The following is a 16,987-nucleotide window of genomic DNA, read 5'->3' on the forward strand; positions in this document are numbered from 1 at the left end:
ACTATAGTAGCTCACATTGTGTTTTTGCTTGGGCCAAGCACATCATGGTACTGTGAATCGTGAATGTGTTTCAGTATGCTCCAGGACACTAAAATTACATGGCTAACATGCCTGCAGATAAGCTAGAAGAGCTGGCTGAAATGTGCAGTAGTTCCCAAATTAGTCAGATCAGATACAGGGTTTGTGGGTAGTGGGTGAAATTTTTAGAATAAGAAATTGGTGGAATAAAAGGGGTTAAAAAAATGGGAAAATGTGGTGGGAGATTACAATTTCAGGTTTATGTACTAGAAAAAAGGCAGCCCGATGTATCATGGAAACCTTGAAGATTTTGTAATAATATAATGTATTCCATTAGTGTTGTTTTGGTTTTGGTCTGGCTGTTTTTTTTTCTCTGCCTTAGGTATGTTTGACAACAATGTGTCTGAATGATGCCTCTGCTTTTCTTTCCCACTGACTAGAAATTAGTATTGTGCAGGTGAAGTCACAGGTGCTACTCTGGAGATGTTCCTTATGCCTGAGAAGATATGTGTGCGAATGTTTAAGCTGCCAGTGTTCTCATTTTTTTTTTTTAATATATTATGTGTTGAAAGGAGTCTGGTCACTTTAAAATGGAAGATCCTGTTTTCAGCCCTTTCTGACTACTGGCTTTAACCATTTGGTCTGGAATTTTCCAGGCTTAGTCTGTCTCACGCTCCACACGCTATCTTTCTTACCCTATCTTCTGCATATATTTCCTGAAACAAAATTAAGGAAGAAAACTTGCTTGTTCCACTGGCTTTTTCATCCCTTTTTAAAAACAAATAAGTACACCCCACCCTGTTAGCAACATCCATGTTGGAGGTTGGACTTAGGGACACCCAACCAGCCTAGTCTTGTTTGAGTCACTGACTGTTCTTGAAAACACGATTACATTTACTTAAAATTCTTTGAAATGCATTTACATTCAGATACTTAAAAGTTGGGTGGGTACATCTCTGAAGGTGACCCCTCCTGCATAACAGATGGAACCATTACAATTATTTGCTACATTAGTTCAAATAGTGTTTGTGCGCCCTATACTGGGGCATATGTTGCACATTTCCACATAGTGAAGTTTGCTTTCTGGCTTATATAATCTGCAGTCTTCACTTTTAATGTTCTTCTAAGGTGATGTTTGTGCTTTTTTGTTTGTTTATTTGTACAAGCATTTAAGAAAATAAGAAAATAAAGCATAGTATTTTGTGTAGTATTTGGAACCCAGGATATAACCTGTTCACTGAGTTAATAGCTATGAAATACTAATACAATTTATCTGTGTTGTTCAAAGCATGCTTCTTGTCCCCCTTTTCACTGGCAGCTAAAACCCAGTTGTTTTTAGCATTGTTTCCTAACACAGTGAGACATCACAAAATAACAAATTTGTTTTTTCATATCCCCATACCAATAATTTAATTTTATATATTTTTTTATAGACACTGATGCTAAAAATTAACTTTTTGATGCACAGGTTGTTTGACACCTATGACCTGAAGGGATAGGTAGTGGAATTTCATTTCTTTGACATTGATTGGAGTTGAGTTCCTTCTGTAATACCCCTGCTGTTTCAAACCCTGTGTAGAGATTGAGGAATAGTTACCAGCTTAGTAAGTGTGGAGTAGCTGATTGTCTTGAATCAAGTAGAAGCTATGGGGCAGAGCCATGGGGGAGTTTAATTCTCTAAGGTGATGTTCAGAAGCCTAAATCTGTTCTTTCCCTTCTGTTGTGTTCACTGCTAATCCAGCATCCAGGGAAACCAGGTTCTATAGAGAGCAGCCTTGTGAAACACAGTCCTGCTTCATTCTCGGAGAGTTGTCATCCTATTTGTTGTGGGTATAAACAGCAACAGAGTTGCTTGGAAAAAATACTGTGCCATCATGTAATCAGTCTGTCATAATGCAAATACAAGATGAGGTGAATTGAGGATTAAATGGAAGATTTAGTGCTGGCATTTTTAATTTCTAATGCTTGATTTATAATATTGATAGTAATGTAAATTTATGTAGATAGCATGCTACTATGTTTACATCCTGATATTTTTTAATATTTTGTTTTTATTAAATTTCTAGTAGATTTTGCAATTGTAAAACAAAAAAAATTGTAATCCTAAGTAATGTTATGAAAGTACACCTGAAAGATGCTTGTGTAATTGAGGACTCGGTGTTAAATTGAATAAAGTGTTGTATGGTCAGACTAAAAAATGAAAGGAGAACTAAATTAGCTATACATTTCTTTAATTATTTTAATATACTTTAACTTACCTTAAAATGTTTTTTAAATTGTCTCTTTAGTGCTACAAATATCAAAACATTCTGTGAGCTAACGAGGCATGAAATGGTTATTATGCAGGAGCTGCAGCATGTGCCAGATATTCTGTGGTAGTGCATGTGCTACCTTCAATGTTAAAACCTGCTAAAGGTAGGTTATTACCATTCAGAATTTTTCAGTGTTGTTGTTTGTAACATAACTTTACTTCGTGCTTTTCGCAAAAGAGATTTCATTTTGAGGTTTCTCAAAGGCTAGAAGACAGGTTATTTTTAATCCCTTAATTTCTCTTCACAGTGTGTACTTCTCTACTCTGTCCTCACTGCATGGGAGGCTAGAGTCTTGACTGGATCCTGATGTGCCTGGGTGCTGGCATAAGGCCAGAGACTGTATTGACAGTGGTAAGGATAGTTCAGACTGCTCAAAGATCCTGAATATTTTTTTCTGGAGGGGGAAAAAGTCTCAAAGATGGGAAGTTGTTCTCTGAGATGAACGGACATAAAAGCAAAGATCTGTTTTGAAGAGTAGACTTTACAAAGAAGTCTATATGCAACTTGAGTGACAAGGTTTTGAATCACTTCAATTTGTTTTCCTGTAATAGGAAAACATATAGGTGTGTGGTAAAACATCTCGCATGTTCTGCTGAGGAACTTTAATGTATATTCGTATCCATTAAATGAAATGGTTGTCTACAATGAAAAGTGGGTTAACTTAAAAAGTGCTTGGTAATACTGGAAAATGAGACTGATAAAGAATAGCTTATGCAACTGAAGAGGGCATTTATATTGTATTAGTTAACTGTCTACCTGGAATTTGGTCAGGTTATACGGAATAACACATTTAGTAGGATCTTCTGGCCCCGTGGTCTAAGGGGCAAGCAATCATGTAATCTCAGTAGAGAGAACATGGCTTTGCACTTGCAGCTTGTCTGTGGTAAGTGATGATGCTCAAGTGTAACACTGCAGAAAGCTCTATAGCTCTGTTTCTTAGAACACTTTTTTTTTTAAATACTTATTTTATTTTCAAAGACCTGCCATTTCCAATTATTGGGTCACTTTCTGAAAATGAAAAGCAGAAATCTGTGCAAAAATTCTGTTATCTTGGGTCTGGCCAACTTTAGTCCAAAGGATTATTCAAAAAATTGGTTGAGGTGTGTGGCTAAAAATATTTAAGCTGTGTAGCTTAAGAAATTTGTCAACTTTTAAAAGTTTGGTCAAATTACATCATGAAACAGTTTGTTTATTTGGTCTATGAAGCCTTGTAACTAGGCATGGTAATAGTTAGTGATTTTAGTGTAGAGTTAAATCTGTATGAAAGGTGTGGGTGATTTAAAAGTGTATTTCCTGAGCATTCATAATTAAAACTTCTTTCTAGTTTTATTTCTATAATAGTCTTATTTAATATTACTCTAAGGAGATGAAGGCTAAACCAGTTGCTCCACTCGAGAGATGTTGGAACCTCTGATTTTGGAGAGATTGCAATCCATTTTGAGTAGGTATGCTGAATTTGATTGCTTATTTACTTTGGAGTCTGGAGATGCACTGTAGAGTAAAAGTAGTTTCATATTTTATTTTACATGATTCTGGAAATCATCCTTCACAAATACCATCTTAAGAGTGGATGGCAAATGAAATAAGACAGTTGGTAACTAAAATCATCAGTTTTACTGTTTTTACCACCATATTCTGATGCTTGCATGTTTTGTTCTTCTCACAATGAAGCTAAATGAAAACCTCTGAGAAAGAGTTCCTTCTAATGTAGCATAATGAAGTCTTTAAATGGGTACAGTTGTAGGTCATCATGAATAGGAATGCAGTGACCTTTGTCTTGACAATGAAGCTGGCACAAGCTTCTCAAAGAGCTGTTCTTTTTTTTTTTTTTTTTATTTCTCCGCCAGAAAGGACACAAATAAAACAGAGGATCCCCCTTCTCCCATCAGTGAACAAAATCAAAAGATTAGAAAATGTATTGTAAATTGTTAGCTTGCAAAATCTAGAAATAACATGGAGTTCTTTCTCTAAATATACATATTGTTACAGGAATGATGTGCAAGGAGGTGGGAAAGAAAGGAAAGTAGAGGGACTGTATGCCTCATAAAGAGCCTTCTGGTTTCTTATACTGTGTAATGTCCTGATTTGATTTTAGATACACAACAATGAGATATTCAAAATTACCAGTATGGTCTTATAATTCGGAGTCTAGAAAAATAACAAATCTTTGTCATTCATTTTCTGTTTAGTTTGGTGCATATCTGCAGGTTTGTAGTGCACTGCACTGAAATATTAGGAAGGCTCAAATTTCTTGGTGGCATATATAAAAAAGCAGAGTATTTTGCAGAAGGCACATAAAAGTTGTGGCTGTTTGCTGTTGGGGAGGCCCTGTTGCTCCACCCAACTTTTGTAGTCATTTTTGAATTGCAGTGCTCAGCAATGTTCTTTAACCGTAGAGAATCACCTGTCATTCTTAAATAATGACACTACCTGCTCATTTAGGATTTTCTCAAGGTTCCAGCAATGTCGATCTGAATTGTGCTGTCTCTTGTAAAGGCAAGGCTTGTTTGGGAGAACGAACTCTAAAGTGAGCAGTGAAGATAATGAATGGAGATGTTTTTCTAAAAGAGAAGTCTTATCTATAGAACTGCTTCTCTATGACCAGATGTTTATTTATTTACCCTTTAAAGGAGTAAAAATTGGTTGTTTGACTCTTTCTGTTTTCAAGGACCTGGCTACGTGTTAATGTGAAGAGCAGGTTGTTTCCTTGGTGATCATGGACGCTACTCCCACAAGGCCGTGGCCTGGGCAAGTAGCTGGATTGGGTGCTTTGACGATTGTGAGCGTGCCTCTTTAGCAGTAGGCTTTTTTCAGGGTGTAAAAAAAAAAAAAAAAAAAAAGTTAAGTTTAGAATGTGCATGTTATTTCAGAGCTATGTGAACTTAACAGATAAAACAGCAGTTACCATTTAATATTGTCTTTAAATGTTTTCTGGGTAAACACATAGAACATATCTAACGCACAGTGAGAAGTGAAAATACGTCAGATCAAAAGATATGTAGAATAGTACATTAACAGTCAGTTGGAAAAATATAGGTAATGTTCTCTCCTGTGGAAATGAGAAGGCTTTAAAAAGCCTTATAAAGCTTACTTTTATAAGCTAGAACCTGCTTGATTTTATATTGGAGCCTTTTATTTTCGTAATTCCACATCAAATTCTCTGGGGGTTGAGAAGTGAAAACAATGATTATATTTCTCCCAGGGGAAGAAGTGTGCTAAGGAGTGTGAGGTAAATTCTTGGTGAAAATCAAGTGCTATGCAGTTTCTCCACATGCTAGCAAAGCTGTGGTAAACCAATTATTTCTACTTTTTTATTTTTATTTTTTAACCTTGATGTACTAGTAGAAACAGAAAGTGCCCTGCCTGGCCTTTTGCCTGTGCTGGGGGAGGCCTGTATGAGCGGCAGGCCCAAAGTGCAGCGAACAGAGGCAGTTCTGGGTGCTTTGTCTGGGAGCCCTCCGAGGCACCTATCTGCTGCAGATAGGTGAGGCTGCGGTAAGGATAGCTCTAGCAGCTTCTAACAAACTCTGTCAGCTGTCCTTGATTAAAGAGTACCTGCAGCCTTTGTTCTACCTGACCCCTAATTGGGCAGGATTAAGCACTCTTTTAGTGTGCAGTTACTGAGGAGCTGTGCCACCAGGTGAAAGAGCTGTGGCAGGAGTCAGCAGGCTGCATTGGAGAGGATGAGAAAGAGATGGACTTTATCTTCTCTGAGACTCTGCAGCTTCAAATATTGTTCAACATCTTCATTTAATGACCTGGAGGGTGGGTCAGGGTGTACCCTCAGCAAGTTTGCAGATGATACAGAACTGGGAGGAGTGGCTGATAGGCCAAATGGTTGTGCTGACGTTCAAAGTGACCTGAAGCACTCAATCCTACATCTAGGGAGTACTCCCAGGCACCAGTACATGCTGGAGGCCAACTGGCTGGGAGACAGCTGTACTGAGAAGGACCTCAGGGTGCTGGTGGGCAACTAGCTAGCCATGAGCCAGCAGCATGCCTGTGTGGGAAAAGAGGCCAACAGTGTCATGGGCTGCATTAGAAAGAGTGCTTCCCACGTGTTGAGGGAGACATCCTTCCGCTGTACTCGACACTGGTGAAGCCATGCCTGCTGTATTGTGTCAAGTTCTGGGCTACCCGGTACAAGAGAGGAAGTTCAGTGCCAGGGCCATGAAGATGGAGTATTTCATATAAAGAAAGGATGAGAAAGCTGGGGCTGTTCAATCTGGAGAAGATGAGGCTCAGGGATCTCATCACTGTGTACAAATACTTTATTGGTAGGAGTGAAGGTGAGGGAGCCAGACTCTCCTCGGTAGTGCCTACTGACAGGACAAGAGATGATGGACACACGACCCATGAAATTCCATCTGATCACAAGGAAATAATTATTTTACTGTGAGGGCTGTCAAACAGGAGTAAGTTGCTCAGAGGAATTGTGAGGTCTATGTGTGTGGAGATGTTTAAAGCCTGACTAGACATGGTCCTGGGCAGCCTGCTCTAGCTGAGTTGGACGAAGCAGAGGATTTTGACAAGCTGACCTGAAGAGGTCCTTTCCTACAGCAACAATTATGTGATTCTCTACAGTTTTGTTTGATCATTGGTCAGTGCCAAACGGGAATGTCAGATTTATGCTGAGAGGACGCTGTTTGTTCATAGGATGTAGTACAGTAGGGTATCTGAAAGTACATTGTTTAATGGAACAAATGTGCTAGACAGTTCTAGACGTTTACTGGAATCCTATCTCTATGCAGTGTTGAGCAGTTAAATGTTGTTTCTGATTTCTGGCTTGGAACTTCAGTCCGCTTTAAATTGTAGGTATTTTCCACAACAAGCTGCCATAGTCTGTTATTAATGGTTAAGAAGATAATACAGTGAAAACATTTTGAAATAAAATCTTGTTTATATTTTACTAGCTTTCATTGTTTCCTTTTTTCTTAACCCTAGTAAGTTGTGATAAGGAAATGTCTATCCGACATGTCTTTTTATATAATTTGGGACATTCTAATTGCTTTTTTTCTCTTCTCCCTCAAAGTTAGCTTAAATGGCCTGGTTTGAAACTGCTCTTGTTCAGAGTTCATGCAGAAGAAAAGAAAAAAGCAAAGCCGAGAGAATGCAGCTTCTGTTTTTGGTTCAGACTTTAACTTGAAATCTGTCTTCTAGAGAAAGGCAGGCATAGGGTGTTATCTTATCAGTCTGTTGATAAGTTGTAACAGTGTTAGACTGTTTTAGGCATTACTGTTAGCTGTTTTTCTGGTCATGGGCTCAGTTGTTGCAAAAGATTGTCTTGACTGGTTGAGCCAGATTTCTTTTTTTTGGGGGGGAAAAAAAGCAAAGTTTAAAAAAAAAAAAAAAAAAGTGAAAAGGATGGGTACTAAAAATGTATACGAGGAATGGATAACAGCAGAAATGTTTTGTATTCCAGATGTTCTTCAAGGCTTAATCAAAGCTGGATAGTATGGTGATGTCATGTGGGTCTAGTGTTGCTTAGGTGGGTCTGATCTGTCTGTTTCTCATGGTCAGGGCAGTGTTGCTAAATGATGCTATAGTGAATCCTGGGATTTCATGTGGTGATAGTTATCAATTATAGTGGGAAGTTTAATATCTTTCAGACAGCTGTTGTAGGACTAGTTTTAAGTAATGGCCTCTGAGGTTAGCATTTTTTAATTTAATTTTTTGGCATACTAGCTATAGGTATTTCATTTCTGTGTCCTACACTTCTTTCATTTGTTAGACTTGATTTCATCACAGTCCTTGGGTTTTATCACTGGGTGGTGGTTGGACTAACTCAGTATTTCTTTTTCAACTTTTCTGGCTTCTATGAACAGCAAGTCATTGGTTTATGCTTACAGATATAGCTTTTTCATGCATTTAAATGTTTTTCAGTGCATACTGTGTGTATTTAGTTTGTAAAGTACATATAATATAAATGCAGTGAAAATTTCTGTGAAAATTTGTGTGAAAATCCCTGGTTCGCATAGATGTTGCAATGGAAATATGTTATCCCTTTTTTAAAGGGTAAGTACTGGACTAATGTTCCACTAAAGTGTTAGAAGATACTATCTTCTTTTAGATGCACTGCTAAATTATAGCTGAACAGTGTAATTATTGATTTTTATCAAACTTTTTGTTCTAGTAAGGTGTAAAGCTAGAGACATCCCCTTTACTGTGTGTAGCAGACTGTAGTTACTGAATTTAGGGAATTTGTCAGAAAATATTTCACAACTATCTTCAGGACAAATTTATGACTTCAAGTTGTAATCTTGATATTCTTGTACTTCTCTTGCTTTTTGTATTTATTATTTTATATTTTTAAGATAGCAAGCTGAGAAAATGGGCAAAATGGCACATGGCTGAATTTCTATGGATATTCTTCTGGTTGAGCAGTACGATAGTAGCTGGTTGTCACCCTCAATGGAACAGCACCAGTGGAGAAAACATCTGTGAGTTGTTTTCATGAGTAGATGCAGACATCTTAATAATGGTGTATTTGGTTATTTTTATTTTTGTTGTGGGCCAGAACGCAGTAACTCTATCAGACTCTTGTTATCTCAGATTTGATCCTTGTTCCTTCTACCTTATTCCACTTCTGCTTCTCAGGGCAGTTCTTAACATCCCAGTAAGCAAACACAGCAGTCGTATCATTCACGTCTCCCTGCTCTACAAGTGTTTGTCTTTCTTCTCTTTTAGCTCCCGCTTCTCTAATTCCATATTCTGTGCTCCCATCTTTTCCGGTCCTAGTCTTGTTATTTCTGTTCCTGAGTTCCTTGCCTAACCAGTTTCCACATCCAGCTACATGTTCTGTTCTTCCTTCCTGCTCCAGTTTCACCAGACTCCTTGTCCCAGGTGCTATTTTTTTTTGTCTGTGCATGGACTTTTTCCTCTGTATGAGAGTCAGAGGACTGGTACTTGCTTGCAGCTTGGATGTTTTGCAGGCTCACAAAGAGTGTAAGAGAGCGTTTCCCTGCTCTCACACTTGTTTGGTAAAAACTCCCTTAATTGATGCTGTCACAGGGGAGTCCAGCTGTCCCTTGTCTGCTTGTTCCCACTTCCATATCACCCCCTTGCTTGAGCTTGACCAGGGTTAATGAACTTGGGAATAATTTTTTTTTTTCTTTTAAGCCATAGGCTTTTTTCCACTTCTCTGTTTAGTAGGTAGCTTCACAAACACTTGAGACAGCATGCCTGAGTTATGTGGGGATGGAAATGTGCTCTTGTTGGAAAGAATGGACCTGGTAAGACTAGCCTGTGTCATCTTCCCTGTGCATGAAAGTGGCACACTATTTTTGATGTTTGCTGCTGTCATAGTATAGAACTGTTGTAACTGGCCTTTATGTGGATAGTTTGGTTTTGACAGGGTGGGAGGCATGTATTCTAGTATATTAGAGGAACAGGGCAAACTACAGTTTTTCAGAAATTTATATATTGTGAGTAAATGTGGGTTGATTTTCTTGAAAATAAGCAGTGTACTGCTGACACAAATAATACTTTTCTATTGAGACACAATTGTCTTTGAGAGTACCAGAGCTTTTCAAAGAGGGAAAAAAAAACTTTTTTTTTGGCGTAGTTGATATAAATTATTTTTCATTAGCATTCTTCTTAGAAGGAAGCAAGGCTTTCTGAGTAAGCCTTGTATATATTTATAATCATGTGCGTGCATGCACAGGAAGAATCGAACTGTGTCAAATATGGTTGATGATAATGTCAGCTTGAGTGATCAGCTTTGCAATCGCTAGCTACTGACAGCGAGATCTTGAAAGGCTTTGAGGTAACATTTCTGCTAACATGTAGGCAATCTATATGCTGTTAATTACAGTAAATTTTATCAGTTGAAATAATAATAAAAACAGTGAAGATAGACTGGAGTTCTTACAACTCCCATTGAAGCATCAGGAATTGCATTGCCTCAGGCAGTGAGGCAGATACATATGTGACTAAATACAATAGCTAGTTTATTTCACGTGGCAACTTCTATATTCCCATGGATGAGCTATTGCTGTAAATTATCCGGTTATAATTCTGTAATCCATCAGAATCTCTGCCTTTTCAATGCTATTCAGTTGAATGAGCTGCTGTATAAGCAAGTTGTATGGTTATGTTATGGTTAGTCCCAGAAGGACATGACTTGCAGGTTCTGTTGCCCCTCCAAATTTTATTTATTTTTTTTTCATTTTGCAGTGAAGAATTTTAGCAGGTTATTTCATTCGAGTGAACATTTGACTTTTCTAATCATCTGTGTGTAAAGGAAATACCGAATTAATTCTTACCAGCCTCTTCACGAAAACAATCAGAGCCTCATGGAAGATATGTAGAAAAGGGATCTTCACCATCTAATAGTACCTGCAGCCAGAAATTAGTTTAGGCATGCATGTCAAATTGATAGTATTGCATAGATGAAGCATTCGTTAACTACAGGGAATACTGAACAATAGTTTTGAGAAGTGTAACTGCCCTGATAATGAATTTAAAGAGGAAAACTACATCAATTGTATTTTAGAGGTAATTTTTAAACCATTTTTTTAAAACCTCAACAAACTTTTTTTTTGACTTAAACCAGATGATATTTAGCTTAAGTTGAGGAGTTACCTATTTTAAGCTAAATTAAAATAACCTTCTCACACTGCAGATTGAGAATACGAAAGATGTTATTTAGTTTGATTTAAAAATTTATCATAAGCTAAAGCAGTGCATCATACAATCACATTGTATGCACTTCTCAGTATCTTAAGTGCTGTTTTATTGACTAGTACAGAGTGAAAGACTACTTTAGCTAAGTTTGGTAGGAAACGTTATTTTTTTATTCCACTTTTTTTTGTGTGTGTGTGATGAAATAAAGCTCCACAGTAACCGTATGAGGGATTTTATTTGTGCTTTTGCACAGTCAGTGGTCTTCTGTTCTGAGGCTACATTTTGAATGGGCTTCAGCGCACAATTATGGAAAGAAGACAGTTTACCTTCTGCAGCATTTGTTTACTTCATCTTTCCAGGAAAAACAAAACAAAACAGTTGTTTTTCGAAAAATCATATCCTTCATCCAATTCTTCATGGCCTATCCAAATACTCATCCAGGCAAAGGCGTACATGGGGAACCACGAATGGCACATGGCTAGTGATTTTTTGTGACAAACTTCTTTTTCCTTTTTTTTGTTAGTTGAATTGCTGATTATTTTCTTTTGTTGTACTCCATCTAGAACTCAGGTCTAGTCTGCTGACATAGTTTTTATGCCTGCAGATTGGAGTTTCCTCTTTCATCCATGCATTCTTCTCCTTCCATGTCTTGCCATTAGTACTTTCTCTGATATACTCACTTTAAAGGTAGTATGTTATTCAAGACGAAAACATGAATAAAGAGATCTCTCTAAGTGATATAAACATACATAATTGTCTATAGTATGCTAGGAAAGGATTAATTCAGTTATAATGCCAATTCTTTCTAACTGATAACACTGTCTTTTTCCTAAATTCATACACAGGTGATGAAAAGGCAAAGAATTTCATTTACAGTTTGACCTTTTTAAGGTTGTTTCACTTCTTGATGTATGCACAAGTTTTTTGGTTCTGAACAGAAAACCTGCACCATCCTCAGTTATAGAATATAGACCTTTCTTTCCATGTCTGTATTACTAAAATAAAGAATATTGTGAGTTCTTGTAAAAATACTGCAATTCAAGTGCAGAATGTATACACCCAACCTTTTGTACGTACAGGTTAGGAATATGCCTATCGTCATATCATTTGAATTACTATGTTACTTTTCTGAATAACCACTGAAACCTTGAAATACTGGACACCCAAAGGCCATCTGAATTTCACTCTTTACAAGGACATACGCAGTTTTGGGGAGGTCAAGAAAAGTAAAATCAATGGAGTTTTTGTCTAAAATTCCTTAATTCCTTATTCATTCCTTCCAATTTTGGTATTCTTGCTGACAGAATGTCTATAAATGTGAGAAATCTGAACGTTCTAATTCTTCAAGAGTACAGTGATTGATTTTATTTAGACCCTACATTTGAGCAAGTTATAGAGGAAGAATAGATTAACAGCCAGATTCTCTGCAAGTTGGCAGCTTTGTCAATTTCAGTAGAAGTACTTGTGCCCGTAGTTATGACAACTTTTTACGTTAGCAGCTTTATTGTTTTAAGGGGTTTTCTAAAGGTAATTACATCACTGAATAGTAGACACTTTGACTAAAAATAATAATAAAAGAATTCTTACAGGTGCTTAATTTTGTAATTTTATTGGACTCTCCAGAAGTCCATCTGATTGCTTTATCAGATCCAAACTATGTTATGTGCATACGTATGCATATGTTATGTGCATTGTCAATATTGTTATTCAGAAGTCTCTTAGAGTCTCCTACTTTTAAAATGCCTATAGGTTGTATAACTGGTAAAGAATGGAGAATGTACAAGCAGTATTACTGAATCCCAAATCAAGCTTATCTGGCAGTTTTCTTGCCTCAAAAATCTGATTTCCTTTACAAGACTTCATTAATAAGCTTCATTTATATTTTCAGTTTGATTTTTTTATGATTATCTTCATTAACGTAGCACTGCAATATTTAGGATTGCAAATATCATGTTATTTAAATGAAACAGCTTACAGTGAAATTACATTACCTTACTGTTATTAAACACGGAGATTTATATTTGGGCACTGGAACAGTGAAGGTCTCTAAGTCCTATGTTATAAATGTGAATGTTTCCACTAGCTAATATTTATGCTTTTTCTTATTTTCTAAAAGGTAACATTTGTTAGATACTCATAGTGAAGAGCTGAATACCCTTTTCTTTGTATGAAAGTGTAACAGTCTTTCTCTGACTGATTGTGCAGTCATGACATAGCTGAGGTGAAGATCCAACTTCAAACATTGCAAGATAAATCATTTCCACATTCTTGCTTAAGTGGCTATTTTAGTGTGGAGAAGCACATTTTCTGTTGAGTGCTAATGCCACCGTCTCCTTGACCCAAGGTCTTAACTATTTTGAGCAAAGTAGGCTTGGTAGTTGGTGTAAGAAAGAGTTTGTAAGTAAAACAGTTGCCTGGTAGAAATTTTGAAATTTCTATGCCTCTTGGGATTGTTCATTGGTAAAAGCATTGATAGAATGAAATGTGTGTCATGCAAGGTATTAACAGGGATATATTCTTGTTTTCTTTTCTTATTTGTAGAAACTGGGGTAGGAGGGCTGGAACCACAGCCACGTACAGGCTTACATGAAGGACCTGAGGAAGGGAACATGCTTCTCAGCTCATTTTGTATCTTGCCCAGCAGCTTTGCTTTTGTTTTCAGCAGTGACATCTGTTAGCAGGAGGCATTCTTTTTTTTTTTTTTTTTTCCCTTCGAAAAAGGAGGAAGTAAGAACATTTAATGTTGCTTAGTGGAAACAAGACTGTAATTTTATCCTGGTTTTGCTGTTTGAGGGCAGCCTAGCAGTATCCACATGAGCAACAAAGCCATGTAATTATTTTTGTGGTTGTAACACAAAAAAATCGTCAACCAGCAATGCTAGTTAAACTTCAGTAGCTTTGTTGTCACTAGGAATATAATGAAATTAACTAGTTGTGTGCACTTGACATGAGCTAAAACTGTGGTCATTCCTTCTTTTGATGTGCTATCCCTGGGGCGTGTTACTGTTTCAAGCTGTCCTGACCATGTTCCCAAGCCCCTCTGGACTGTGGCAGTTCTGGTGCAGAAGAGCCTCTTTTGGATTGTGTCAATTCCCTGGCATCAAATTCTTCCGCAAATGTAGGGAGACCTTGAACATTTGAAAGGACTTTCAGGTTTCAAACAGGAAGAACATTGGCAGAAACAGAGGTAAAGTAAATACGTTGTTTTTTTGCTGTTCTTTTTTGCTGTTCATTTTTAGTGGCTGCGTAAGAGAACAAAAGTAAGCATTTAGAGGGAAATAAAAACAAGGGCACCTTTCCGCTGGTGCTGCCTGATGATTCTCCAGTGATTTCTCCCACATAGAGCTGCCCAGCTTTATTTGCCAGGCTCAGGGGAAGGTGAGGCAAGGTCTCTGCTTCATGCAGTTCCTCCCTTTTGCCAGAGTACTTCTGCACCTTTAGCAGAGGGAGGCTGTATTTGGAAAGACTTCTTGCTCTCTGTTGTTTCCTCGTGCTGGAGAATAGCATTATGAAGGATAGATAGCATTTAGCTTTAAATGAGTTTCATTGTTTTTAATTCAAGTAGCAGTTTCAGTGAATGGTTATAAAATAGCATCACACTACCGACTTTTTAAAGGAAATGGAAAAAATGTCTGACACAAAAGACATCTGAAACGAGGCAGTTGATTCATATAGAATACTAAGAACATACCTAGTGGAAATATTGTGTGAGAGTGTTAAAAATAAACCTAGACTCATTTAGTCCTGAGTGTTTAGATGGGTTAAAACTGAAGAGAATGGGTGGAAAATGAGCTTTCCTACAAAATAAACTAACATGCTTCAAATTGCTCTAGAACATTGCAACGCGTATTTTAGCAGTGTGTATAATAAATGTGAAGTTGTTATTTAGTATGTGAAAAATAATATCAGCAGTAATAAAGATGTGTAATGACAGTCCAGTGGTGCTTTCTGGCTGAGAGCACTGAGGGAAAAAACTATTGTCACTGCAATTAGCAAATTGTTTTGCATGTTTTTTTCTTCTTTCCTTCAAGCTGTCTGTCAATCAACTACAACTATGTCATGTCAGTGCATTACAGGGCAGGATTTCAAAGCGACTCATGGAAGATTTAACTACCCTAAAGGGTTTGCTTGAATAAGAAATTCCCTGCTGACTTTATGGGAATGTCCAAAGGATTCAAACAGGTGGATGTGGCAGAGCATCGGGAACCATAAAGATGTCAGTATAGTATATAGAATCCCAAAGAGAAGCTGGAAAGTAAAAGCAAGTATGGTGAATGTTTTGTGTAAAATGAAATATCTTTATGGATGCAAATTAACTGCAGAAAAGTCACTTGAGGCCTTGCCTCCCTTCCTCTTTGACACATCCAAAAAATTAGATTTCACCAAGTGACAAAACACAATTCTTCTTTACCTTTAAAAACATATTCAATGGTACTTGCTTAGCATCTTCATAGTTCTATTCCTTATTTTCATTCCTTGAATTGAGAATGTTTTACAAAGCATCTGCATTTGTACAAAACGTGACAAAATTATCAGATAATTGTTGGGCACAAAATGCTAGATGCAGTGAACAGATACTGAACACATAAAGCTTCTTTTCTTGCAAGAAGAGTTAGCAGTTCTCGAGGTTGCTAACTACAGGTCGTTTGCACCAAAGCTATTTTTGAAAATATCTGCAGTGATAATAGAGGAATATTAATAAAATTAATTAAATTAATAAAATGCAGACACAAGTAATAAAATTAATAAAAATGCAGAGAAAATTAATAAAATGCAGAGATAATAGAGGAATAATGTCTCACAAAGTGTTTCTGATTATAAAGTGTATTAAGTAATGTATTAATTTGCACATCTAATGTTATAAACCTTTCAATCATCACGAAGATTTTTTTCTTTTTAAGTTGATAAGTTCCTTTCAGCATTGTTCTGAAAAGGGTGAGAAAGTCTTTGAAACAAATTCTTACATCCTAAATTACTATGGATTCAGTTCAATATAACATTGAAGCAACATGCTCTTAAATTTGAGCAGAGGGGAGGGTACATGGTTCTTAGCGTACTTACTGCAATCAAAATGTTTTTCTTTTGAAATTTTTCTTGCTGTGACTCGAGGTTTTGATCTCTTTGCAGAGATCAAGATTTGCAAGGGTGAAATTAAAGACTAAATATTTAGTGAACTTTATGGTACTTAGAACAAAGAAATGAGTAGGACATCAGCAGTAAGTATTAATGTCAATAGAAGCATAGTTTTTTAGGCTGCTATTGGGCATCTAGAAGAATCCCTGAAAATTTGTTTTCATCTTTGCCTGCAACAATTTTTTTTCCAGATTTAATTCATCTGTAGTAACTGGTTTTCAAAAGCAGTATTTGAGTTTTCTCTCTTTTTCTGCTTAGCTTCTTGCATTCTTCCTTTCTGTTTCTGTCCACCCAGCCTTGTTCTTACCCTGAATGTCTGCTGATGTTCTCATGTTTGCTCTCTCTGCCGATCCCACTGTTATGACCTTTAGCACACAGGAAAGGACAGTGTCTCCTCTTCCTCTGTTGTGGGCTTATGTACAAGGCTGTGGCCATCTTTGCTGGCTTCAGTCAACTAAAGCTCTGTATTGATTTTTTTTGCAGGTGAGCCCTAAGGCTTCTGTGCATGTGAATTTTTTTTCTCAAAGTAATATCAATTTCTTGTAAAGAAAATGCTTGCAGGGTACTGGCACTGGTACTTTCCTCTGACTGCATCATAGAGATTTTATATCATTTAACTTTTTTGTGGTAGAGGATGGCTTTGTGGCACAGACAGAAGGAAGCACTGTGGAGCAGAGGAGCTCTGGGTTTGAAGCAAAGTCTGTGCAATTGTATGGGCTAAAAGCAAAAACTGGCTTTGGGTTGAAAACATTGTTGGCTAGGAGAAATCTCTTATCTGGGGTGACTCTGAGACATAATTGAATGACTCAAGTAAATATTTGTTTAATGTGTCATGAAAAGTACCCTGGCATCCCAATTAGTGGAAATGCAAATTTTTTTTTATATACAAAGAAAAAAAA

This window comes from Cygnus atratus, chromosome 8 (genome assembly GCF_013377495.2).
Source record: "Cygnus atratus isolate AKBS03 ecotype Queensland, Australia chromosome 8, CAtr_DNAZoo_HiC_assembly, whole genome shotgun sequence".
In the NCBI taxonomy this organism is placed as follows: Eukaryota; Metazoa; Chordata; class Aves; order Anseriformes; family Anatidae; genus Cygnus; species Cygnus atratus.